The sequence below is a fragment of the Ambystoma mexicanum genome, chromosome 5q (genome assembly GCF_040938575.1).
Source record: "Ambystoma mexicanum isolate Mex_15411 chromosome 5q, UKY_AmexF1_1, whole genome shotgun sequence".
Lineage (NCBI taxonomy): Eukaryota > Metazoa > Chordata > Amphibia > Caudata > Ambystomatidae > Ambystoma > Ambystoma mexicanum.
The window spans coordinates 695,026,183-695,051,512 of record NC_090933.1 but is presented as its reverse complement, the minus strand read 5'-3'; the positions used below and the strand labels follow the sequence as shown (position 1 = coordinate 695,051,512).

The window sequence follows — 25,330 nt, the reverse complement described above, 5'->3', positions numbered from 1 at the left end:
GAGACCAATTCTTTTTTATTCCTAATGCAATATTTTATAGAGTACGTTTCATATATTCCCTTGTTTGTTTGTGCAAACTCAATCTTACAGAGTCCTGTTCAAATCAAATTGTAGCAGTTGTACTCTCTTGTGGATGTAAAGTTCTTCTTGCTCATTAATACAGCTTTTTTAAATGAATTGCCCTTGTTTCTTTAATATATAGAGGACTTTCCATGAACAGACTGAAAACATGATAGATTACTTTGATTCTCTCCGAATTACAGCAATACCTTTAGGTGCACCACCACAGCATCCTGCAATAATGAACTTTTTCACTATCTGATCACTGTGCATATGAATCATGACATTCCTCTGTACCCTACAAATGAGCAACAGAAGTAAAGTTATTGTTTAATTCCTAAATTTTAGGCAACACTACTTTGCAAAATAGCTTGACATTTTGACAGAACTTTGCTGCTCCACTATAAAACTGGGTTACAAGGGAGCTCTGCCGCCCATCTTCTACCCTATAGCCCTCATTACGCAGTCTAATAACTGTGACTTGGCCAGTGTTTTAGTCTTGCCAAGAGGTGGAGTGGGAGGCTCACCACAAAGCAATCCAAAGCCAGTCCTGTGCCTGAAGAGGAAGCTAACTGGAGGGGCCCAACCCTTGCCCCTTTCCCCTTGAGCCAGTGTATATGGTGGCATTACATATTTGAAATAGTATTCCTCTGTACCAAGATGCTTGCCATTCATTTTCTCTTCATTGCACAAGAGAGGAAGCAGAACGGGACGCAACAGATGAGCAATAAACAGGGATACTATTGTTAGCTACACGGGCCATGTCAAAAAATATTGGGAATACCTATGATGCACCAACGTTGGGTATTCACCTTATCCCGATCTTAAGGAAAGCTAAATCATTAGGCATTACATTCATCTAAAATGTGAATATGATTGATCATAGTTCATCTACAGTCAGTGCTTGTGACTACTATATCATATTGCCCAGGCAGATAATGCCATTTATCACTAGTTCTAAAGCTGCATCTATTGCCATAGAAAGCAAACAGGATGATGGCAATACAGTGCTATTCGGGACCCGAGAGTATCGACTAGCCAGAGGGCCACTAGTAAAAACAAAGAGGTGATAGCTGGAAGGTTTAGACTGAATCTTAACCACTGGAATTGCTCTGGGCAACCCTCCAGACCATCGTTCTTCGCCTGCCAAGCCATTACAGAAGGGGAAAGACCATATGCAAATCAGGCTTGGCCCCACCCCAAAAGGGGCAGTCCAGCCCGAACTGCTATGGCACATCCCTTCTGCACTAAACCACAAACATCCCCAAACATCTTTCGGCCTTGTTGGGCCTCATCAGTGAGGAGTAGCTTGGGTCTCTAGGCCCAGCAGACACGGGACCCACGTCGGGCATACCCGTCCCACTCGGGGTGACAAAGCAAAAACAAAGAGGTGATGGCTGGAAGGTTTAGACTGAATCGTAACCACTGGCATTGCACTGGGCAACCCTCCAGACCATCGTTCTTCGCCTGCCAAGCCATTACAGAAGGGGAAAGACCATATGCAAATCAGGCTTGGCCCCACCTCAAAACGGGCAGTCCAGCCCGAACTGCTAGGTCACTTCCCTTCTGCACGAGACCACAAGCATCTCCAAACATGTCTCGGCATTGTTGGTCTCGTGCAGAACGGATGTGACCTAGCAGTTCGGGGTGGACTACCCGTTTGGGGTTGGGACTAAGCCCGATTTGCATATGGTCTTTCCCCTTTTGTAATGACTTGGCAGGTGAAGAACACTGGTCTGGAGTGTTGCCCAGAGCAATGCCAGAGGTTGAGATTTATTCTAAACATTCCAACCATCACCTCTTTTGTTTTGCTTTTGTCACCCTGAGTGGGACGGGTATGCCCAGAGGTGGGTCCTGCGCCTGCTGGGTCTAGAGACCCAAGCTGCTCCTCACTGATGACTCCCAACAAGTCTGAAACATGTCTGGGGATGCTTGTGGTCTCGTGCATAAGGGATGTGACCTAGCAGTTCGGGCTGGACTACCCCTTTGGGGGTGGGACCAAGCCTGATTTGCATATGGTCTTTCCCCCTTTTGTAATGGCTTGGCAGGCGAAGAACAATGGTCTGGAGGGTTGCCCAGAGCAATGCCAGTGGTTAAGATTTATTCTAAACCTTCCAACAATCACCTCTTTTGTTTTGCTAGAGGGTAGCTAGTGAAAAACGCAGAAGTCAGAATAATATTTCACACTGGTTGTTGTGAGCATATTATACCTGTACTTAAATAAGTGCATTGGCTCCCAATCTCTCAACAGACTAAATTCAAAACATAACATTGATAGCAGCCCATAAATGCCTATATGGCAGTGCACCAGAATATCTCAAAGAACGTCTCAAGTGGTACAAACCAACCCCTGCACTTTGGGGTCTCAACATCTTATGCTCTGCAAACGCACCAAACACATCCGTACGGGGGTTAAATCATTTCAGGCCTGAGCACCTGCATTGTGGATTTCTCTTCCTACCTCCATGAGGTCGGAACCTTCCTTCCTATCCTTCAGCAAAAAATTGACAACATTCTTATTTTTCGAATTTTTGTACATAAAAGCAACCCTATGATTGAGTGACTGATTTATATTTTCCACCCTGAAGTTTAAGCTTTGTTCTTTAGTCTTGGTTTTGATCTTTTTGCCCCTCTCTTCTCTGTTTTTGGCATTGTTTTGGGGTTGCGCATTGATGCACACGGGCTTAATCACACACTAAATAATTAAATAAATACATTAGAACCAATATGAAGCATCATCTACCAGCAGTCGAAATCCGGCAACCCAACGATCAGGCAGAAGCTCCTCTGTCTCCTGGATTGTATTATTGGGATAGAAGGTGCAGAGACCAAGAACCAATAAAAAGTCTGCAGGCAGCATCTAGCAAAGCCGAATAGCGCTGGCAAGAAGCAGCGGTGAACCTCTGCAGGCACAGGCACCTACCCTGGACCACCAGAAACTCTGGAGGGCATCACACCCCCATTATATCGGGTCTTACCATTGGGGCCACAGGAACAAAGCCCCCATAACAAACTCAAACATTGTATGTACCGTGCCACCATTATCTTTGTTACACAGCAAGCCCATGCAGAGAAAGTGGGTGGGTTTCAGCTCTCATTTAATGCTTTTGGCAAATGTAACACCTTCAGGGCGGGGAAAGAGCAGAGATTAGAAGAGGAGGTGGGATATAAGAAGAGCTCATGGGAAGCAGGAAATGCAGGGTGTCTGGGGCTGGTTAGAGGTGGAGAAGGTGGTCGGCCAAGAGACCAGAAGGGAGGATTGGCAATGTGTGGAATCATTTATTGTAGAAAGGTGAGGTACTGGCTTAGTGGGTGCAAGATTACTGCAGTGTGAGTGTTTGCATTTCTGTGGCAAAATGAATAGAAGGAGTGAATGAATTGAAAGCCACTGGGTGAAAGGAGGGTGTTTGTTTAATGGAGTGGGAGGAGGAGAGTAGTGGTAGTGGGAAGAGAGTAGCAATACTAGTGGGAGGAGAGTAGTGGTAGTAGGGTGCGTAGAGTAGTGGTAGCAATGAGAAGAGTAGTAGTCATGTGGGAGAAGGAGTAGTAGTAGTCATGTGGGGGGAGTAGTAGTCGTGTTGGTAGCGAGTAGTCATCATGTGGAAGGAGGAGTAGTAGTTGTATGGGAGGAGGAGTAATATTTGTGTGGGAGTAATAGTAGTAGCAGAGTGGTATGTGAAGGAGAAGAGATGACATAAGGGTGGAGGCAGGGGGAAGGTGGAGTGAAACATCGGAGGAACCCAAGGTTGGTCGGGAGGAGTCGTGAAGAGGAAGCAGGTAGAGTAGAAGGACAAGGTAATCATTCATGTGCGTGGAACCATATGAATCATAAGGAGTAGTTGTAAGGCACAATCCCTAACTTTCCCATTGGATAACTTACTTTTGGTCATAGTGTATAATGTTCAGAAGTCCCTGAGGGTGCTAGGTCGCCAGCAATCAAGTGAAAACGTCATTATTCGAAAGCAGCTATTAGACAGTAGGGGGTTCCGTTCAGCAGCACTAAACATTCAGGAATACCAAAGCCTTCATTAGGGAGGAAATCCCACGGGAGATGAGAGACAGAGACCCCAGAATCCTTCTCTCTCTGGTGCCTTCAATCGAACTACTGATCCTTTTCTGTCCTGAACAAGTGAAGCATTCTCAGAAGAACAATCCACATACCTTGTGCTGCCTTTGTAATAAAACCCATAATATTTCTTCGAGACACAGCAATTGTTAAGACCATATGTGATATGATGAATCTTGTTCAACCATGGGTTGGACCCACTACCAAAGCATCCAATGAGCATAAAGCATGTTACAAATGATACGTATTCTAATCTGTAGAAAAGGCAAAACCCATCTGCAGAGTCAGATCAACCTAGTCGTCATCCAGAGTACTCATCATTCTTTCTTTATGCATAGTTTCATCAGCAAGAATTACGACATGCTAAGTTATGTCATGCTAGGTTACTTCTTAGGGGTACAATAGGTATCTGTAGAGGAGTAGAGGGCATAGTATAGTGGGAAAGTCTAGGGATCTGGGGGCGGGGCGACAGGGGTGGGTATGAACGGGAAAAATGGGGAAGCACAATAGAATTTTAACACATTGTAATTTTTTCGCTGGAACCATTGAATCATCTCTTTATTGTGGGAAACAAAACTTTCAAACATGAAAGTGTGCCAAGAAGAATAGCATTCTTCAGACCCCCATCAACTGTAGTACTCTCTGCATGGGGAATGTTATGCATTCCTTATAATCGCATGCTTAATACTGTACGCAATGAAGCTTGTATTCTTGAAACCTGACAGTTCTGCTGAAAAAGGAAGCTTCCATCCTTAAACATTAATTAAATCTCCATGAACTCAAAATGAAACCTTAACGGAAGATGTCGACTCCTTGTTGCAAATTTCTGCTACTTCCTTTTTTGGCAGAAGGACCAGCCCTTTCTTAAACTTATCAAATTTAGTGCTTTTAGATAGGTTGGCCAACACAATTGTTCTTTATCTGAATGGTGAACATTTCATTGTCAAGTTTGTAAGACTTATTTGCAGTTCCCTTTAGAAGTAAAGACAGGAAGCCAGCTGTACCATCTCTGCCATTGTGTCCTTCTGCCAAAAACACAACTTGAAAGGAAATAGAAACACCAGTAGTTTCTTCAAATCATCGGTGCTGATCAACTACAGTTAAGGATTTTGTAACTTGGAGAAATAGACATAACTTCAGCATTTAGATAAGCAAGGGTCATGATCCAGTACAACATATATCATATGTCATGAGATAGGTGAGAACCGTGCGTGCTCTTAGTCTGATATCCTGTGAACCTGAAGGGCAATAATGTTCTAAGAAAGACCAGTCAAATAAACTTTAACACTTAGGGCTTGATTAAGATCGGTGAGGGAAGCAACACTTCTACCAGATCCAAACTGTTCTGGGAGCATAAGAGAAAAAACTGCCCGCCAAGTATGCTGCAGAGATTGGAATCTGTGTGGCAGAGGCACTTGCACCAGATGGCTTTCCCGGATGTATATGATTTGGCCGTGGCAAAAAATCCCACCAAACAAACCCCCATGGTCCCCAATACATTTCCCCACGCACCGCCTACTTGCCTTTTTGGCATCCAGTCATCTTCTGACTCTGTGGCTTCACGTCTGTCCCTCCCACGCAGGGCAGATCCAATGCTGCAAGGTCCACTTTTCATTTTTGTTTCTATTTTTTTCCTTTTTCCTGTCCACCACCTCCAAATCTCCGGAAGCGTGGGACACCCCCACTACCCCCAAAGGCCACCCCCGCAAACCCGGCTCCCCATGCTTGGTAGTGATAACCCAATCTGATCGTTTCCAAACGATGAATGGTACTGGCCGAATTGGGACAGATTTACCATACAATCAATTGGAAATGATCAGTTTGGGTACTAACGGCTTCACCGAATCAGCATGGATTCGTATCAATGCCAAAGACACTGGACAACCAACTTGGGGCTGGTTGGGGCAGCGACGATAGTATAAACTACCCCAGACATGGACAACCCATACGATTTCACCGCACATAACACATTTAAATGGAATATAAATAAGGGGGTTAGGGCTAAAGCTGAAATGGCGATGGTCCATTCATTGCTAACACCACAGACCTGCTCCCTCTTCACAACTCCAAATCATGCAACAGATTTCCCAGATCAGGTTAGAGGAGGCATGACAGAGGTATTAGAGATGTTATTCTTTACATAAGATTGTAAAAGCCTTCTTTTAGGTGCTAGCATTCGTCTGCCAAGTGCTAAATTGATTATTTTTAACCAAGCAATCTAAGCACCTCACAACCTGCATTGGGCATGCTGGCATGCTTGTGCATTTCCTCAAACACAAACACAAACACTTTCCATACCTTGAGCATTTGACAAGTTGATGCTGTGAAACATTCATACCAGAGCATCTGAGAACAGCTCGGACGTCTTTGGAAAAGATTTGCTCCATCAGAAAGTTAAAGCGCAAAGGAATCTTTCTTAAGCAAGTCTAACCTCTACCATACAATGGGCATTATTCTTTCCAAAGCACTATATTGGATTTGGTCTACTTTGACCCTAGTGCTGTTCTGCTCAAAGATCAAATATGTTTCCCCCATTTCTATCTTGTTGGTTATTTGTGATTCAGAAGGAAAAAGGAGAATGTTACAAGGGGATTCCAACTCACAGACTTGCCTGATTCTTGTGGAACCATTTTGGCCATGCTTCATGTTTGTGTGGCTTATGTGGTGTTTACAAGAAACAGGCTGTTTACAGTAGGGACATGTGTGCCAGATTGCAACAAGCACTGTGCAGGAGCTCTTAACAACACAGTTGTCATTGTTCTGTGGCTTCTGCATAACACAGTAAATGTCCTGTGTGTTCTTATGAAAAATAATTGATACAATGACTTAACACTCTCCCTTTTGACTGGATAGACCTCACCTCCATCCTTAAGCTACTTACACATACCCTACATCAATTGACCGATTGAGCCCACCATGTCTTTAAGTTGCTCCTTTAAGAACTTCACCTTGGAAATACTAGAACACAAACAGTTCTAACCACCTTCACCACCCACAAGTCAACACTCTTGCCAACTCTCAACCAAACCACAACAGAACTGGTTTACACACATATCCCTTGAAAGTAGGTCCCATCAGAGTAAACCCTTCGGCCCCTTGTATAAGGATGAACTCATTAGTGCACAATCTGGGCAATTGAAAAATGTGGGCATAAAACACAGAGGCAGCGATGACCTCCTCACCCTCTAAACTGGTGTCTCAGAATTTAAATCAAAATCGCATTTTACTCATCAACTATCTCAGTGGCTACCAACAGGTGTGTAATTCTCTTCATGCCAGTCAAAGAATGCTGTAACAGACTACCCAACCCAGTAATCCCAGAGTCGGCAGAAAAATGCAACATTATTAACAATGTTTTCATCAACTGGGTAGATAACATACAGCAACAGATCAATGCTACAAAATCACCCCACCCCCCACTCCTGATCCCAACACAAACCTAGAGTGCCTTCACTCCTTTCTAGGGATCTTTCTGACAACCTCATATTACTTAAACAACACGTTTTCAAAAGGGAACACCCTCTCCCCACTGCATTCCTAAAGCAGATCAAAGGAGCAGATCACCTCCCTTCTTGAAATAGCAAATACCTCACTCACACAATGCATCTTCACCAGTCCCCTAAAAACACTACTAACCCACCCCCTGCTCAGGAAACCAGCCTTGAACCAACTGCTAACCAATCACAAGCCTGCAATTAATTAGAAAAATCAAGGAAAAGACACCTTCCAACCACCTTTATGAACAGATTAACCAATGTAGCATTTCTGCTATTATCAATCTGGCTCCCAACCAAAACATAGCACTGAAAGAGCCACCATGCATGTTATAGATGATGCCCTTCAAAGAGCGAACAAAGGAGAACTCATGGTTTCAGGTCCTCCTCGGCCTCTCTTCCGGTTAAACATGTTCGATTACCTCAGACTGAGCATGCTACTTGAAAATGAAAGGGGGGTGTAGGGCACAGTTCTCAAATGATTTTCCTCAAACATCTTGGACAGCCACTAACCATCCAGATGCGCACCTGCAGGTCAGTCTGGTCCCCGGTTACGTGCAGAGTCCCAAAAGGCTCAATACTCCCCTAGTAATTTTTCATCTATAAATGGAACCGTAAGGATAACTTCTCAATCCCTCTGACATCTCATTCCACCAACACATAGACAATGCCCAATCATACCTAAAAGTAAATGGCATCCATGACAAATTACGCCTCAGGAATTGTCTTTCCGCCATCCAAGCTTAGGTGACAAGCACATAACTGAAGTTCAATCCCACAAAGACGGAGTTTTACCTATACGATCACTCATTTTAGTATATTGATAGTTTTAGAAAGGCTAAAGGAAAAGCACCATGATGGCTTCAACTTCCAAATCACTCAGGTTCACTTTAGAAAGAATCACCTTCTTCCAAACACATATCAACAAAAGTCCCAAAGTTCCTGGTACCAGGTAACCCTCCTCCAGAAAAAAGACCTTCCTCGCGGAGGACTTCAGAACCAAAGTTCAGGCCCTGGTAATCTCCCACATCGATGGGAGAAATGCCCAAGTCTTACCAGCATTCTGCCTACACACCAAGTGTGGTTAGGGTTACCATACATGCCACAGCCATAGTCATAATGGGAAACAAGAAATTCAGACACATGTATCCATCTCTAGGAGCTGCCCTAGCCTTCGATCCTAGTCATAATACTCCTCACTGCCTGCATTACCTATTAGACCTGGATGAACTTTCTGGCAATTAACCCATTTCACCAGAATTTCAGGCAATCCACCATGTACTAAACTCAGACACGCATTTTGAAAGGTCTGTTTGAATTGTATCGACATGGTTCAAAGGGAGACATGCGGCTGAACTTCCCCTTAACATGCAGTTTTCAGAGAGGCAGGAGGTTTTTTCTAGCAGTGGGCTTTGCATATGTAGGTAAGAGCATGGCTATTCAGATTAGTTGTTGGAAGAGGATAGCAAGAGGTAGTGAGCTACAGGCACCCAGTCAGAGTGAAACTTAAGGTTGGCTTTGCTAATGCAGCACTGCGTGGCACTTTCACTGAATTATAGTGGGTTTGCAACACAATTGCCATCTTTACAGATTCACAAAATGGTTAAAGTCCTCCATCCACTCGACCCTCCTCAGCCTTTGTCTGCCTGAGGGGGTCATAGTGAAGGAGAGCGGCCTGCGCAATAAGACTGTCTTGGACCTGGGTACAGGAGGCAGCGTTCCTGGGTTGCTCATGGTGGCAGGTGTGGCAGTTGAGGTATGAGACACTGGTGAGGCAGCTAGTGCAATGATTTTGAGGGCTTCCCCTTGAAGTGATCACTTAGGTGGATCGTATCACTTTCACTAAGTTTGTTTTATTTTCTCTTCTTTTTTTTGCTTTATTTTCTCTTCTTTTTTTTGCTTCTTTGTGTGGACTCCTCCTCTGGTAGGGGTCTAGGGCCCAGTTGGAACACTGTCCTTGTGTGAGGTAGCCAGCACGTGGGGCTGGACGAGGAGGAGGGGCTCAGAAAATACCCTAAAGTCCACTGACCTGACCCTCCGCATGTGTATCCACCACATGGGCTTCCGTCATAAAGGAACCGCTGGCAGATTTCCATACGGCTAGCACAGGAAAAGCATGTGCCTCGCTCCCCTTGTGGAGCATCATGATGGGGAAGCCGTGGATGGTGTATTCCGCCCACCCGGCCTCAGGCGTGGTGTGACATGCTGCGGGTCACTGGTGCACGTGGAAAAGGATACGCGGAGAGCGTATCATCCTCAGATGTTCTGCGGCGTGGTGGGATCACCCACTGGAAAAGGAGGACGGCCCAGTGGGATCACCCACCAGCAGTGGAGGCTCCGGCCCGCTGGATCAGCCTCGTCGCCAGTTGTTACTCCAAGTGGGTAAGCGTAAATGAAGGACACAGCAACCGGAGAATATGGATACACATCTATCCTTATTAATTAATTTCTACTAATTGCTTGCTTCCACTCGTAACTCCTCCTTTTCCTCCCACCTTCGTTCTCCTCCCAACATCCCGTGTCTCTCCGTTAAAGGGACAGAGACATGTAACAGGGTGATGCACCAATTAGTGTATGTTTATTGATGTAAGTGGATAGGATACGAGAGCAGGTGATACCTGGGAGGAGGAGCTTGCAATCCCCGAAGACAGCTTGTGGGAGAGTCACACTTGTCTGATTTAGTAGTAGAGATTCAGGGCGGTGAGTGGCACACCAGTCAGTTTCCATCTCTGGACAGATGTTGGTAAGGCATAGCCCATTGGGTGACAGCTGCTTGATAAGGTGATGGTGGTTGCAGCATGACCATTAGCCTCTGAGGCCTCCAACACCTGGTGCACTCTCCTGTGGTATTGCCTCAGCCAGATGCTGCTCTCCACCTTTCTGCTTTGCTTCCTCTTCCGACATCCATTTACTGTGCACAAGACCTCAGGCTCCTCTCCCCTAACGGTCATCCCTGGTGGCAGGGCAACCTAGTCCAATACCCAGGACCATGTGCGATGTGTGTGGGGGGGTGGGGGGGTTGAGATTACAACTCCATGAGCCACCTCCTGTTCCAGTGCCTCTTCCTTCTCCCACTCAACTGTTTCCATCTCCTGCTGCCACATGTCTGCAGGCTGGCCCTCCCTCCCAGGCCCCTCCTGGCAGTCCTGCCTCATCTGTAGTCACACCTTAACCCTGCTGGGTAAAGATAACAACCACTCTCTATGCGCCACCATCCAGTAAGGACTTAAAGTAAGCATTTCCTCAAGGGTGCTTGCTGCAGCCACCTCCTTCGTCCAAATGATATGCCTGCTCCTCTTTTGCAAATAGGGGAAATGTACAATTGAAAAAGGGAACTTTATACTTTTTTTAATAGAAATGAACACTAGCACACACTGAACAAACACTTAGACAAAGGGTAGCAGAAAAGTGGCTACAAAAACACACGACTACTCAAAGGACCAACAACAAACACAAAACACTCTTCCAAACTATCCAAAAGACTGCTAGAAAGCCTGCCCTGTGTAGTACCTTCCCTCTAGTGACACAGAAACCACAAGGTACTGGAAGTGAGCAAGACCATTCATAGGTAGACACACTTGCTTTAGGAGATCTGTGGCCTCTGATTAGCTACACAAACTCAGACAAACGTTATGAATCACCATTGGCTAGATGAATCCGACGACCAAATCTGTTATTCATCACAAGATCCAGCACTCGTGATTGGACAAATCATTGTGTGAGCACCAGAATCCCACCACAAGTTCATCTGGGATTTGTCAGCATCTAGACACCTGTCCAATTTTGATGGTAGGGAAAAATCTGCTCTACAACATGTATCCACCACGCTAGTCCATTTTCACAACAGCATATCTAGCTGCAAAAGTCTGTAGCTGAAGCGGGTTGCGCTAATCAAAGAGCCAGGCCACCACTGGACTTGAATCAACACTGGCACACAAGGGAAACAACGGGAAACCGGTATTCGCTTGCTCCATCCATTCCTACTGGAACACCATCCAGGTGGCAAAGTGGAACATGCCATTGCCCTTTCAATTCACGAAGGATCTCAACACCTTACTCATCGGTCAGTACCTAGGTATCACATAGGCTCCTTGCATTCCCATATCACATCCCACCCCATTGCTGGAACATCCCATGCCCCATACATGCCACCCTCAATTACATGCACAGTGCTCTGTTGCTTCCTAGCTAGGTTTGTGCTATATAGAACTTGAAATTCAAATTCAAACAAGGCAATCCCTGACTAGAACAGTAAAGGGTAAACTGTGTACGTATGGGTGAGTGTGCTAGTGTGTGCACAATTTTGTATGTGTATAAATAAACATTCCCATTCCTAAAAAATGTGTGTGTTGCATGTTATTGTAGAATAAGCAGGGTAACGCCACAAAAAATGAAAAAACCTGATATTCTCTTCATTTTGAATAAGTCAGTCATATATTTGGACAATAAACTATAAAAAAAAGAGTTATGTGGCGATTCCTGTAATCGAAAGAAGTACCTTCAGGACTCAATTGCAGAAGTGAATCCACTTCCATTGCCTCAGGAACTGCGAATCTCTACCCCTAGGGTAGCAGATAATGAATGCTCTTCTTGTTAAAGAGGCTTGAGTAGAGAAAGACGCGTGGGCACAGAAATATCCCTTGAGGCAAATCAATTAGTGATATCTTTGCCCCTGTTAGAACAAAAACGATGTTATTGCTTTGGGAAGCAGCTGGTTCGGTATACCCAGTCCTCGCACTATTGCAGGGTTTCTTTCATATAAACTATTCTGGGGAAAATGTCCACACTACTAGAGCCCAATTGAGCACCTCTCTCAATTCCAATATGCAACAATACACCACCCACAACTAGTGCCATCACCGTCTGGTCTAGTTACTGCCTTCACAGTAAAGTTCTGCTTTACACCAAGCTGTATATTATGGATGTTTTCTCTCATGATGACTGATAACTAATCACAAGTAAACACATGCAAATATACTTCCACAACTACTTTGTTCTCACACCACTCCAAGTGCTCTCCGCCATGCAATTGTCACGTCCAGTGTCGAATCCCCTCTTTAATCTACTTTACCTACTTCACCTCTTGTGAGGTCACAATAATCCACCTCTCTGACAAATTTAAACACTGTAAGATCACTACAGTGGCAATGGACACAAAATAAATACTTGATAGGATAACATTACATATAGTGGGCAATTATGAGAAAAAGAGACTGACAAAAGGAGCAATTTAATCATAGCTTTGGATGTTTTCAATTACTCTAGGGAATAATTTGCCTTAGTACCAAAGTGATGTTCTTTAGCAAAGAGAAAGCCTGTCAGTTAACTGGTGGTGCACATCCATGAGTGGCATTTGATAATAACACTTCTTCCCAAGGACCTGACCATGCAATCATCTGTTTCCAGCCCAGACTAAGATCTACTTTGCAGCATCCTTTCCATCAGTCACTCCTTCTAGTAGTGGTTTCTGAAACTCATCAGACATTTCTTAGACCATGTACTTGATAAGGTTTCGTGAGATTTGGGAGTCTCAGGAGTGGCATGGATAAGGAGGTGCACGGGGTCTCAAGGATCTGATCCATGTCTTAATCACCTTCTTGCATGACAGGGGTTAGAGAAAGACTTTTCAAAGGTAAAAGTACTAGTTCTTGCAAAGCCCCAATGAAGGGTATGAGGACCTAATGTTGTGCATCAAAATAAAACAATGTCAGTGAATTTGTCTGAGGGCGGCGAGTCAGTTGCTAGTTTAAGCATCACTACATTGAAATATGACACATCCTTCAATGCATACAGTTCAGGGAAGTCAAGCTCAAGAAAGTGACCAATCCCCTAGCTTCCTCAATCTGCAATGCCATTTCCTCAACATTAGGATTAGGATCATAAATTCCATTTATTTATCATTTATGAGGTAAATAGTCTCACACAACATATGGGAAATGTCTCGTCCACTGGCTTCCATGATTCCATAGGCCAAAGAGACAAGGTTATATGTCATAGGATCTTCAATGTCCTCGCCACCATGCACAGTATTATCTATGTGATCTAAGGCAACTCCTTGTGTGCTGTACTGTAAATAAGCATCCAACCAAAGCTTTTTGTCTGAATATTTTCAGAATAAGAATAAATAAATGTCTACTGCACTGGGTGTCAGGTAAGATGCTGGTGACAGCATTGGCTTGGACACTGGCTTCAGTTCAGAGAACAGTGCTAGCATCATATTTGGGAGGACATCGACGGGAGCCTCCATTTCAGTTTTTGCATCACCAAAGCCAACATCCAGATGGACTCCGTAGGTTATGGTGGTGTAAAGACTGACACCAGAGCAGTATTGTGATGGGAATAAGACAATCAAAGAAGGTGCAGTGGGGGCTTCAGCAAAAGGGGATGGAGTGTTCTGGTCAAATATAGCCTACACTGCCTTAAGTGCCACCCCCCTCCCCAGATCAGCTGTGAAATACGTCTTTCTGTAAAATTTTACTTGTGTTTAATTTTCTTTATTATTAGAATAATTTCTTTTCTCTAACTCAGGGGCCAGCGGCAGGACTCTATTATGCTGGCTCTCAGTCAAAAGAAAAGTGTGGCAGCAAACAAAACAAATTGGCTGAAAAATCATTCAGATATATAGTGATGCAAAAGGAAAATGTATTCATAATTTTGGAAAAATCAAGGGGTGAGAAGCAGAAAGGTGAATAAAGAGAAATAAATAGTTCCAGAACTTTGGGAAAACATTAGAGAAGGCCTGGCTACATGTACAAGACTTTCACGCCATGTGTACATATCAAGGAAGACATAAATGGCTAGGTACCATCTTTATCTCCTGCAGAAGATCAAGCCCTTCATCCCAGAACACAACTTCAGACATGCTGTCCAAGCCTTGGTCCTCTCACACCATTGATGGTGGCAATGCCCTTACGGAAGCCCTTGAAGAGACTACCCTGGCACCCCTGAGATGTGTCCTGCAAGCTGCAACATGACCCATCAAATGACTCTAAAAATTCGACCGAACTAACCCAACCCTCATCAATCTACAACCCTGTATCATCTTCAAAACCTGCTGCATCATCTGCAAGGCCGTCACCCTGAAGTCCAGAGGCTATCTCACTGAGAAACTCAGCATCTCTGGAGGCCTATGATCACCAGACGGAAGGACATGTGCAGACTTAAACTCCATCAGTGCAAGAAGGAAAGAACCAGAAGACAGGTATTCTCGGTCTATGGCCCGACACTCTGAAATCTCCTCCCAATCAACATCAGACTCGCTTCTACAGTACAGTACAGGAAGGAGTTCAAGGCACTCTTCTTTAAGGAATCACTCTGTCCTAACACCCAGATATACACATTCACCAGTCCCCACCCTACCTGAGACTGGGTGATCTGTTTCACATCTTTTCCTCCCCTGGTTACTTCTAGATCCGCTCCTGACAAATTGCCTGTTCTCCCCCTCCTCTGTTAGCTACTCATTCCCTTGTTTCTCTGCTTCCTTCACCATGTTCTTCCCCCTATGATTGTAAATCGTCCTGTTGCTTCCTGAAGCTAGGTCTATGGTCAAAAATATAAACTAATAATAATAATAATGATAATAGCTAGGTAGAGCTTGTTGCTTCAAGTTACGTGAACAGCAAGCTGAAATTTAGAAGCTTGAGGGTTTTCTGTAGAATGTTTGATTTATATAAGAAGCACCCAACTCTAAACTTAATGCTGGCCCCCAAAGAAAGCCAGTGCGGTCGACAAGGATGGGGGATCTGCACTCACTCTTGTGGTCTACTTGCCAGTCAAGCAGCAAAATTACTAACATATTTTGAAGTTGCCAATACAGATGGATATACTCCCATCAAGCGAATAGTACCTGCATCAATATGGGATAGCACCAAAGCCTGTACTGTAGACCTAAGAAATTCATCAGGAAGACAGGGCTTGAAATGCTTGTGTTGCGGTGATTGAGATTTTCCTGCAACATGCTCCCTCAGGGATAGTTTGCCATCGAGCCGAAAAGCCAGAGAGTGTGTGATAGAGACCAAAATTGCAGAAATGCAGCCTTTGGGCAAATAGGCAAAACTGTGCTGATCCATCACCATTGCTGCTTCCCTGTGAAAATGAAGACATTCAGGTTTTTATGGGTTGAGAGGTTATCTGGTTGCTACCATTCAGAATTCAATTATTGCCTCTGACATGCTCAGGCGATGGACATCTGCAGCCAATGACACAATGATAACTTTGAAAGTCATTGTATGGCGGCTGATGAAGAAGAAACATCCAAATTCCAGGTTTTCTTGCAGCTCCATATACAGGTTAAACACCGTTGGGGACTGAATTGCACATTGCACCAGTGGGGGAGAAGGAGGAAAGTCTGGAGAGCACCATGATCTGACATAGTTTCTGATTGGACAGCTGCCCGAGAAATTGGATTTGCATATTAATCACTTTTAGTATCAGCAATACAAACTTTCAGCTATTGAAAATCCTTTAAATTCTGCAGTCAGCAGATTGCAATCTCCACCAATTATCTTTAATGCTACACCCCTGATATTTATTTTGATTAGGGCTTTGGGTACACCAATGAGCAATTTCAAGATTTATTTCGGCAATTCAAAGACAGAGGTGAAACGAATTAATGCAAGTAGTGGTAAACTCAATACATTTTGTAAAAAATGACACTTCATTCAATGAGTCAGCAGTTACGATACAAGTTTCCTACAGGAAGTGAGTTGGACATATTATGAAAATGTTGCTTTTCAATTTAATGCGACATCAGCAGCCGTACTATCTAAACATAGGCGTAAAGAAAAAGAAATAAGAACATGGCCAGAAAAATCACGTTGAACGGTATGGTCACAAAAAGGGATTCTCCAGAAGAAATAACATCTAAACCATTCCCTCTTACTGAGGGTCAGGTCATTATCAATTATTTAATTTGCTAAACTAATTTTTTTAAAGCGTTCTTCCAAGAATATTGAAAATACATAAGAAAGCAATAAATACTATTAAAAGGCCAATTAACATTAGATTCTAAGTACCGTGAAACATTACAAATACAAGTATAAGAAATAGGACATTAAAATGTGCTAGGGGAAGGTAAGGCAGGAGAAATGCCTAATGTCCTAGACAACTGCCACTTTGGATTTGAACTAGAGATGCCTTCTGCCACCCATAGTGCTGTCCTCCTAATACTAAAGCTAGCAATCCTTCCCAATCTCAGTGTCACTTTCCTTACTTGCTGCGTGCCACTGCCGGTATCCATAATCCAATCCAATTCAGAGACCTAAAAAGACTGCTCACTACCCCAGCAATCGCCATAGGAGTAATAATGATCATGCAAAAATGTAATATACATATTGGCGTATTAGCTAACATTCTTATGAAGGCATTCTGGCTCTCTGTTCACTTGTGCCAATTAACCCCTGTGCTACCCCCTCCAAAAGGCCACAAATAAGACTTGGGATTCTCCCTAAACCCCTTTGCAGATTACCTCTTATTTAATTTAATTAAATTTATAGCACGCCTTTCGCCAAAGGCGGTGAACAATTAAAAAAAAGATAAAAAAATAGTATAATTCATCCCGATAAAAATGAGCAAAGGTACAAGTCACATCAGAAGTGAGAGAAGTCAGATCATTTAAGAGACAAGAGAAGAAAAAAGATAGGTTTTGAGGTTTGTTTGAAAAATATGAAGAGATGAGGCAGAACAAAAAGAAAGGGCAAGAGCGTTCCAGTGTTTGGGAGCCAGGAGAGTAAAAGAACAGAATCACGACGAAGCACAGGGAGGCTTAGGAACAGTTAGAAGAAGTACATTTTGTGATCGTAAGGGGCGCAAGCGGACATAGAACAAGAGTAAGGTGAAAAAATAGAGGGGGTTCAGACCATGAGTGCATTTGAAGACAATTGAGAGAAAGTGGTAAAGAAGACGAGATTCAAAAGGAAGTAATGAAATTGAGAGTAGGGAGGGTGTAATGGAATACCAATGGGGTAAAGAAAAAAGGAGAAGGATAGATTAATTATAAATGGAACGAAGAGGAAGAAGGTCAGATGCAGGAAGACCAAGCAATAAAGATGAACAATAGTCAATGCTGGAAAAAAACAAGAGTGGAAAGAAGACATTTTGTAGCATAAAAGAAAAATAGGGGCGAGAATGACGAATGTTAAAGAGCACAGCAACTAGAGCGGGCAATCGAAGGAATACGAAGGGAAAAGGAGAGAGAAGGATCACACCCAGGTTGCGCGCAGATGGTGAAAAGAGAAGAAAGGATCTGGGAAAGTAGAGTGGGGCCATGGGGTGGGAGAAATAGAGGGAGAAAAGAACAGAACCTCAGTTTTTGAGGGATTAAGATGTAGGAAATGGGAGGACAGCCAGTTCTGAACAGCAGAAAAACTGTTTAAAACAGTAGAGTGAAGAGCAGAATCAAAAGAGGAAAAGGAGAAGATGATCTGGGTGTCATTGGAGTACAAATGATAAGAGATACAAGGGCAGAAAGTGAAGCAGTGTAAAGGGAGAAAAGAAGAGGCCCGAGTACAGAGCCTTGAGGACACCAAAAAGAACAGGGAGTGAGGGAGGACAATGACCAGCCCAGGTTACGAAATAGGTCCATACCGAAAGGTAGGAATGGAACCATTTGAGAGCAAACCCAGTTATTTGGCCTGATGACCATCATTGCTTGCTTAATATATATAATGATTCCTCTGAATAGGACCCCGAATTTCCAGGCTCCCACACCTACAGATTTAGCAGAAGCATTTTGTGGGAGCAAATCATAACTCTGTCACACGTACCTAAAACCCAATCCTCTTCCACATCCTAGCTCCAGATAAACTGAGCAAAGCTAACAACTGCCCATCATCCATAGATTCGTTAAAGAAAAGCTCAAATCCATAACCAGGGCACTAGAAAATGAATGGCAGATTCATCAATTACCAATAAATAGGAGGAACTAAAATATCAGTCTTAAGAATGATATCAAACTCATTTTCACCCAAAAATAAATGTTTTACTCAACAGAATGTGTTGCCATACCAAAAATAAGATCTGTCGGTCACAAGTCCTTTCCTCTTTATTAAAGACATTGCTGGTGTAAGAAGTGCCCTCTTCAGAGTTCATTCCGCCAAAGGGTTGCTTCCATTAATGTTATTCATCATTTGTTCCCCTGCTCTTCAGGGCCCCACCTTCGATTTCTCACCTCTTGGCCTGGAAACTGTTGTGAAATCCCTTGGGGTGATCAAATACTTAGCTGACATAGCACAGCCTTTGTCTTTTGTCAAATATTTGCTGATCTCTTCAGCCATACTTGCATGACATCTTCAATGCTTTGCTATTTTGGAAAGGCAAGCTGCCATTATTGATAGAAAATATCTAAATTCTTATACTGCCACCAAATACAGAGCAATAGCTATTTTGCCACAAGCTTCTAAGAACCTGGAAACATTTTCAACATGGCAAATACAAAATGTTCTCATCAATCACTTTTGTCTTCACAATTTTCACTGAGGGTTTCGCCCCAACCACAGGACAGAAGTAGCACTGTGGAATGACAGGGATAAGGCTGTAAACCTACCCTTCTTTGTTTGCTGAATCCATGAACAATGTTAGAGACTGTGGACTACAGAGTCCTATTGTATAGACATATCTCTCTGTCTACCCTCATTCAGCCAAACAGTTCCAATCCTGCCTGGTCAAGATGTCAGAATGGATAAACATGGGCACCCTTCAATCACCCATAAAGAAACTGTTGTGTGGGGCTACTTCATGGTTTCCCACTCTATTATCAGTACATGTATACTCCCATAGTCATCTCACACTGATGACACCCGGATACAGGTCCATATCTTAGAGTTCACTAGTAAGCCCTGGGACTCTAGGCAAATGCTTGGATGAGACAACCTTGGAAGGCTAAACGCTGTGTACACATGAACTAGGAAAGAAAATAGTGTCTAATGTCCTCCCATGCTCGTTCATGATCTAAACACGATAAAATACTTCACAGCTTCCTCCAATCAGTTCATCCCACTATTAATCTGGATTGTAACCTTGATGAGGAGACTGCAAAATATTCGTCCTTTGATTCTAGAACAGATAATGGAAAAGTAGTGGGAGACAGAGTGAACCTGCAGATTGAATATGGTACCTTCCTCTATTCAGGTCTCCGGCTTCTATAATCACAAACTGCAGCTTGACCCGGTTCAAATATCACGTAATCGTGAGCTGCCCTGCACAGGTTTCCAGTTATAGAAAGGATCATATTCAAAATGCTATGCTTAATGCATAAATCCGTATATGGTGATCCTCACACAACTATCTCAAGACAATATTCAGAGCAGAGAGCATGCTTAGACTGAGATCTTACTAGATTCCTGCATTGCTCATCCTCGGGTTCAAAGGCTTATGATGGCATGTGGGAAGGTACATTAGTGTATGGGGACAACACTAGAAGAGAAGGCTCCCTAGCCATTATCAATTCAAGCGGAAAGACCACTCTTGCTTTCGACCAGTCCTCTGAGCTTTCTGTTCAGATGAGATGGGAAACGGCCTAGATTGGTCTTCTTCAATCAATGGTGATTAGCACTAAACGCAGGGGTGGATCGTCCATAATGGGTGACAGGGCACTGGCCGGACACCCATTATGGATGAGCACAGCCGGCTGAGTGAAAACACTGAGTGCTCCCTCAGCTGCAGCAAGCAGCTGAGCAAGAGCTCCTCCTAGACTGGCTTTAAACTGTATAAAGAAACATGGTTTATATTTGACAGTGAATCATTCAGCGTGCACGTCAAATGGGCCATGCAAGGCATGGGGTGTTTTGCTTCCCCAAGCTTGCATGGGCCATTTGGGATGCAGGCTGGTGCACTGCATGGATAAATATGCATAGTGTGGTGCTCCGGCACCTCCTCACACTTTCAGAGACCCAGAGGCGGCACAATGGAGACATCTTGGCTTCACGGCATGTGCAGAAATCAGGAGGCTCTCACTGGTTTCTCTTTCTTGCTGTGTAGGAGCCGGAGAGCTAATGTGGGAGCCAGAGGCATACTGGGACTGCAGGTGAAAAAAATATATGTATTATGTACGTATGCCTGCAAGAGTGTGTGTATGAAAGTGAGCATGTGAATGAGCGAGTGTATGCTGTATGGTTGCATGGGCGAATGAGAGTGTATGCATGCTGTATGGGTGCATGTGTGAATAACTGGCATGTGCAGTACTGATATATTGTTTTACTGTGGTATTACATTTTTTACTGGGCATTAACTGTGAAGCAAATATAATAGATGTTATTATGTGGCTGGACTAGCTGACACTGGTGTAGCCAGTCTGGATGAATTTTAGTACTGTAGCATTGTATTTATTTTCTGGGTGGCAAGGGTACAGCTAACATGAGGACTACTGCTATGTGGCTTGACTGGCCTACATATGTGCAGCCTGTCCGGATATATTTCTTACTATGGCATGGCCTTTATTACTGGGCATCAAGTGTAAAGCAAACACGATAAGTGTTATTACAGGCCTACATTTCTGCAGCCAGTCTGGACATTTTCTAACTGGGGCATGGGAATTTTAAATGTGCATTAAAGGTAATTCAAACACAAAGATACTTGTTACATGGTTTGCCTTAGTGCAGGAAGTCCAGATATATGTATTTAGTTTGACATGGCATTTTGTACTGGGTATCAAGCTTACAAGAAATATGATGAACAGTGTTACATGGCTAGACTTGCCTATAGTGGTGCAGCCAGTTTGGACATACATTCCTTATTGTGGAATAGATTGTTTTTTTTTTACTTTGCAGCATTACAGGTAAAGCAAACGTGAAGAGTGATGTTATGTGGCTTGTTTGGCCTACATTCAAGCAGGCTGTCTGGATATATGTTCTTAGTACGGCATGTAACTCTTTACTGGTCATCAAGGACAAAGAAACCATGGTATGGGTTGTTACATGGCTAGACTGACCTACATTGGTGCAGCCAGTCTGTACACATTTCTATTACTGTGGCATGACATTTTGACTGGAAAATCCAACAGGCGGTGTTCTGCATATATTGGCAGATACAAAATGGACATGTTTCCTTATAGTATGCTTACTGGTGATTATGAGCAAAGCAAACTTAATTATGTTCTTAAATGGAAATACTGGTGTATTTATTTGTTGCAGTCAGCATGGACATGTATGAGCACAGCCAGCATAAACATGTTATTTTAGTGGCATATATTGTGTGAAAATGCATCATAAATAGTCTCCTGTTCACGCTTGGTGACTTGCTTCTATTATATTTTTTCATATTTTACCCTACAAGCTGATTGCAAACTGTATATTTTTACCAAATTTCTCCAGAGAAAGTGCGTTGAAAAATGCACCGCTTTAACCCCCCCCCCCCGCCAACCGATTCTTGCATGTTGGTTTGCGCTCCCCTCGCTACGCTTGGTTGCTCCTTAATGTTCCTGGGAAACACTTATGCCCCTCAAATTAATATATCCACTGGGCTCCACTGGACAAGAGACCGTTCAAAAGGTGATATGTTCTTAAGAAATGATCTGGATCAGTCTCTCACTCTAGGGCGTCCAATCGAACAGAAGCACCTCTGGCAGCACAGCAACCTGTGTATTGCGGGGGCTATGCACACACTGTGATGTGCAAGAAGTGCTTCACATAATGTGTGCATCGGTGGGCAGGCCTTCCGGATAACAATGGTCAGCAGAACAATGCATGTCCTATAGCTGTGATTTTAATTTAAGTATTATTGGAACATACTGTAAATCATACCAGCTGGCAGCACAAATGCCTGCATTTAAATGAACTGACTGCATATGGTAAGATAGTTCTCATTAGTTTTTCAATAACTAAAAAAAAAATAACTGACAGTTCGTTCTGTTAGAAAAGGCAGAACAAATAATGAAGAAAAGTATGAAATGTGATGCGCCGAATAGTGTGTGTTCGCAGGTCATGTGCACTGTTTTACAGCAAAAATAAAACGACTAACATCCTCAGATTTCAGCGGTTAAACAGTTCCGACCTTAGAGAAAGCTGGTAATGTGAGACTTCTAACGTGCATCGATGTCAACAGGCAGGCGGGCGGGCGGGCGGGCGGGCAGGCATGTATGCAGAGCCTCTGATCAGCCAGCCACCTATAACTCTTCCTGAAGGGCCGTAAAGCTCAAGTATTAGGCGTTGTCTAAAGGCAACAGCGGACAGGGCCCTTTCAGCCAAGCACAATGTTAAATGAAAGATAACACATCTACGCCGTGTGCTCAGACGTGATGTTCCCACCCCGTGGCCAAACGCACATTTCAACTAAATATGGTTTGTGGGCAAAAATAAGGCAACGTGTCAAAATGTCTAACAAAAACTCTGCTGCCTATGTACTAAGTCGGTAAATAGTGCACCTCTTGCTAGATTTGAATGAATGCTGCGTATGCAATATGCAAATGAAGTTATCAAATCTTTTGTAAACAATTTCAAGGAATTCAAGCATTGTCATGGTATAGTTCTTTTGGGTTCTTAATCGCTGCAAAAATGCTGTGGTTTGACCCGCTAAAGGTGTACCCATTAAACCATCCAAAGGGAGTCCCCCGCTCCATTTAGATGAAATAATGGGCCTGGGGGTTGGGGGGGGGGTGTCCCGCGCATCCATTACATGGACTGGAGCAGCAAAACCACAGCCTTTTTGCTGCTATTTTTGGTGTGAATGGCAATTTTTGCCACAATTTTAACACATGGAACCCATAAGGAGGAGTCAGCCGTTAGATTGTAGTTGTTCATTGCAGCTAATGTTAGCACAGGCAGTAGTCGCCAAAAACAGCTGTTTTAGCACCCACCGCATTCCAGGCATGGAGATTTATTGCATTTACTTTTCCATAGGAATACCCCAGGTGTTAAATAACACTGCATTACTAGGCAATGTTTCAACTTAAAAATCTGCCTATTTTTACAATGAACCCATAGGTGGGGCAGGGATATCAATTGTAAAAGAAAAGTCCCCAGAAAATATTTAAAGTGTTTTTCCTGTACAGGAAGGAGAAAGGGCAGTGCAGGGGAAATACTTTTAATGGGGGCACTGAAATGGATTACAGAGTTGGCATCTCTGATGTACATCCTCTCAGCATCTGCATTGGAGCGGCATCATTGGTCCTTTTGCACATGAAAACAATGTATGGTAGTGGTATAAACTCTATCCTTTTCTACCCGCACTATGGTATTTCTGAAACACCACCACAATTAAGAATCTACCAGTGATGAGGCTTTAAGTGGGTTGCACTACCCGAATTGCTCCTGTGGTAGTGTTATTTTCCAATTGAAGAATTTCCGCTGGGAACTTACCTGGCGATGTATCATTGGGCCCTTGGTGAGGATACCAGTTGATATGATTAAGAAACTGAGAGCACGTGTAAGGTGAAAGGTTTCCATCAACACTCATATATAGAAGAAAAAGATCATTTAAAATAAAATCACGCATTTCATCCAATCAGAAATGAAAGTAAGACGACACACTTTACTTGTCACTTTCACTTCACATTTATCGTTTCACCAATCAAGGAACAGAAATTCATTTTTCTAAGAACCAATCCGACATTGCATAATGGATTATTTGTGTGATATTTCTTTATATTTTTTTATTTATTAAGCATTTGGTTTATTTCAAACCTTTTGTCATAACTGAATTCTTCCTAAAATAACTTAATTCAATCATGGTCCAAGTTTCTTAGTTCTTTAAGATAAACAGAGTTACAAATTCTTTTTCTACCCTCATGTGTCCACACTTTATGACAAGTTTCTCCGAGAATCATTTTGAAGGACCACGGTCAGAAACTTCACAAGGTCAAATATCACGGGCAAAAAATCCCCACAGTGTAACAGATGCCAGAAGTCGTCGGCCTCGTCTATATGCCTTTTTGCTTACAGGGAGCCAAAGATTAATGTCCTCATCTCTGTGAGGCCATTACGTGAAAGTGTGAGGTGCTTCAATGTCTCTGTTGTGCCCTCCTTGTGACAGACCTACAGTCTTCTGTACTTCGATGCTGGTTGTAGATTAACAGGATCTGGCGAGTTGGGTACAAGTTCATCCTGAACTGCATGTATTGAGTCCTATACCAATTATTTGGGAATTTAGATAAGTAGTTGGGAGCAGAGCCCCAGGACTTGTGCTCTCCTCTAATAGTGGTCTCCAGTCTATATTGATTTTTCTTGTCGATAGTCTTCACCCAATCTTCCTGCCACAATTTCCATTTTACCTTTGCTGGGTTGTTAACCAGATCCTCCACTTTAACCACAAGGTGGTCCAATAAGCTATGGCAACAATTTTTCCATTTCATCAAAAAGGTGTTTTTATTCTCCTTCAACACTCTTTCCAACATTTGATAAGGTTTAGGTGTTGCAGTCCAGCAGCCTTCTCGGTAAAGCGTGAGGGATTTCTAAGTCACTTTGGCTTGTAAGGAAATCGGACCTAGTTTGAAGCGTATCAGAGCAGTCAGTATTAAATTGGGGAGCTTTACATTTTTGAACATAAAAAAATCTACAAATAGGGCCACAGTTTCCAAGGAGTGAAAGGGAAACCTTCGGCTCTGTACATTATGACAGGCGATACCTTGGCCTGGAAAAATTTCAAAATTGGTCCTATGGAAAATTTCCCATATATTTTGTGTATCAATCTCCCCTAGGTAGTCAAAATCTTTAATTTTATTCGTAAGCATTTCTGGCGCAGAAAATCTGTTGTGCTTTTGTTGATGAGTGATCCCAGGTAT

The 25,330-nt window shown here is 43.2% G+C and overlaps 1 protein-coding gene across 3 annotated transcripts in view; it reads right to left on the bottom strand.

Annotated features, from left to right (window-relative positions):
* Window positions 1–25,330, bottom strand: part of C5QH8orf34 (chromosome 5q C8orf34 homolog) — a 1,794,780-nt gene that overhangs the window by 114,069 nt on the left and 1,655,381 nt on the right. The window lies entirely within an intron of this gene.